This window comes from Colobus angolensis, unplaced genomic scaffold (genome assembly GCF_000951035.1).
Source record: "Colobus angolensis palliatus isolate OR3802 unplaced genomic scaffold, Cang.pa_1.0 Scaffold162, whole genome shotgun sequence".
NCBI lineage: Eukaryota > Metazoa > Chordata > Mammalia > Primates > Cercopithecidae > Colobus > Colobus angolensis.
Genome location: NW_012114733.1, coordinates 5,167,334 through 5,170,775, shown reverse-complemented (window position 1 = coordinate 5,170,775; position 3,442 = coordinate 5,167,334).

Sequence of the window (3,442 nt, the reverse complement as noted above, 5' to 3'; positions counted from 1 at the left end):
AGGGCAGGGATTCGCCTCACCTGGGAAGTGCAAGGGGTTGGTAGATTTCCCTTTTCTAGCCAAGGGAAGCTGTGACATACTGTACTGGGAAAATCAGGACACTGCCACCTAAATACTACACCTTTCCAATGCTCTTAGCAAACAGTACACCAGGAGATTATATCCCATGCCCGGCTCAGCAGGTCCCATGCCCATGGAGCCTTGCTCACTGCTAACTCAGCAGTCTGATATCGAACTGCGAGGCCACAAGCCTGGTTGGGGAAGGGGTGTCTACCATTGCCGAGGCTTGACTAAGTAAACAAAGTGGCCAGGAAGCTCGAACTGGGTGGAGCCCGCTACAGCTCAAGAGGCCCACTTGCATCTGTAGACTCCACTTCTGGAGGCAGTGCATAGCTGAACAAAAGGCAGCAGAAACGTCTACAGACTTAAATATCCCTGACTGACAGCTCTGAAGAGAGCAGTGGTTCTCCCAGGATGGTGTTTGAGCTCTGAGAATGGACAGACTGCTTCCTCAAGTGGGTCCCTGACCCCCGTGTAGCCTAACTTGGAGACACCTCACAGTAGTGGCCAACTGACACCTCATACAGTCAGGTGCCGCTCTGAGACGAAGCTTCCAGAGGAAGGATCAGGCAGCAATATTTGCTGTCCTGCAGCCTCCGCTGGTGATACCCAGGCAAACAGGGTCTGGAATGGACCTACAGCAAACTCCAACAGACCTGCAGCTGACTGTTAGAAAGAAAACCAACAAACAGAAAGGAATACCATCAACATCAACAAAAAGGACATCTACACCAAAACCCCATCTGTAGGTCACCATCATCAAAGACCAAAGGTAGATAAAACCACAAAGATGGGGAGAGACTGGAGCAGAAAAGCTGAAAATTCTAAAAACCAGAGCACCCTTTCTCCTCCAAGGGATCACAGCTCCTTGTCAGCAATGGAACAAAACTGAATGGAGAATGACTTTGATGAGTTGACAGAAGTAGGCTTCAGAAAGTCAGTAATGACAAACTTCTGTGAGCTAAAGGAGAATGTTCGAACCCATTGCAAGGAAACTAAAAGCCTGGAAAAAAGATTAGACAAATGGCTAACTAGAATAAACAGTGTAGAGAAGACCTGAAATGACCTGATGGAGCTGAAAACCATGGCACAAGAACTACGTGACGCATGCACAACCTTCAGTAGCTGATTCAATCAAGTGGAAGAAAGGGTACCAGTGATTGAAGATCAAATGAATGAAATGAAGCCAGAAGTTTAGAGAAAAAAGAGTAAAAAGAAACAAAGCCTCCAAGAAATATGGGACTATGTGAAAAGACCAAATCTACGTTTGATTGGTGTACCTGAAACTGAGGGGGAGAATAGAACCAACCTGGAAAACACTCTTCAAGATATTATCCAGGAGAACTTTCCCAACCTAGCAAGGCAGGTCAACATTCAAATTCAGGAAATACAGAGAACACCACAAAGATACTCCTCGAGAAGAGCAACCCCAAGACATATAATTGTCAGATTCACCAAGGTTGAAATGAAGGAAAAAATGTTAAGGGCAGCCAGAGAGAAAGGTCAGATTACCCACAAAGGGAAGCCCATCAGACTAACAGCAGATCTCTCAGCAGAAACTCTACAAGCCAGAAGAGAGTGGGGGCCAATATTCAACATTCTTAAAGAAAAGAATTTTAAACCCAGAATTTCATATCCAGCCAAACTAAGTTTCATAAGTGAAGGAGAAATAAAATCCTTTACAGACAAGCAAATGCTGAGAGATTTTGTCACTAACAGGTCTTACAAGAGCTCCTGAAGGAAGCAGTAAACATGGAAAGGAACAACCAGTACCAACCACTGCAAAAACATGCCAAATTGTAAAGACCATGGATGCTAGGAAGAAACTGCATCAACTAATGGGCAAAATAACCAGCTAACATCATAATGATAGGATCAAATTCACACATAACAGTATTAACCTTAAATGTAAAGAGGCTAAATGCCCCAATTAAAAGACACAGACTGGCAAATTGGAAAAAGAGTCAAGACACATCAGTGTGCTGTATTCAGGAGACCCATCTCATGTGCAGAGGCACACATGGGCTCGCTCAAAATAAAGGGATGGAGGAAGAACTACCAAGCAAATGGAAAGTGAAAAAAGCAGGGGTTGCAATCCTGGTCTCTGATAAAACAGACTTTAAACCAACAAAGATCAAAGAGACAAAAAAGGCCATTACATAATGGTAAAGGGATCAATTCAACAGGAAGAGCTAACTATCCTAAATATATATGCTTCCAATACAGGAGCACCCAGATTCATAAAGCAAGTCCTTAGAGACCTACAAAGAGATTTAGACTCCCATATAATAATAATGGGAGACTTTAACACCCCGCTGTCAATATTAGACAGATCAATGAGACAGAAGGTTAACAAGGATATCCAGGACTTGAACTCAGCTCTGCATCAAGCAGACCTAACAGGCATCTACAGAACTCTCCACCCCATCTCAACAGAATATGCATTCTTCTCAGCACCACCTTGCACTTACTCCTAAATTTACCACATAGTTGGAAGTAAAGCACTCCTCAGCAAATGTAAAAGAACAGAAGTCACAGCAAACTGTCTCTCAGACCACAGTGCAATCAAATTAGAATTCAGGATTAAGAAACTCTCTCAAAACCACACAACGACATGGAAGCTGAACAACCTGCTCTTGAATGACTATTGGGTAAATAACGAAATGAAGGCAGAAGTAAAGATGTTCTTTGAAACCAATGACAGAAAAGACTCAATGTACCAGAATCTCTGGGATACATTTAAAGCAGTGTGTACAGGGAAATTTATAGCACTAAATGCCCACAAGAGAAAGGAGGAAAGATCTAAAATCGACACCCTAACATTGCAATTAAAAGAACTAAAGAAGCAAGAGCAAACAAATTCAAAAGCTAGCAAAAGACAAGAAATAACTAAGATCAGAGCAGAACTGAAGGAGATAGAGGCACAAAAAACCCTTCAAAAAATCAGTGAATCCAGGAGCTGGTTTTTGGAAAAGATCAACAAAATTGATAGACCACTAGCAAGACTAATAAAGAAGAAAAGAGAGAAGAATCAAGTAGATGCAATAAAAATGACAAAGGGGACATCACCATGGATCCCAAAGAAATACAAACTACCATCAGAGAAATCTATAAACACCTCTATGCACATAAACTAGAAAACCTAGAAGACATGAATAAATTCCTGGACACATTTACCATCCAAAGACTAAACCAGGAAGAAGTTGAATTGCTGAATATACCAATAACAGGTTCTAAAATTGAGGCAATAATAGCCTAACAACCAAAAAAAGTCCAGGACCAGATGGAGTCACAGCTGAATTCTACCAGAGGTACAACAAGGAGCTGGTACCATTCCTTCTGAAACTATTCCAATCAATAGAAAAAGAGGGAATCCTCCCTA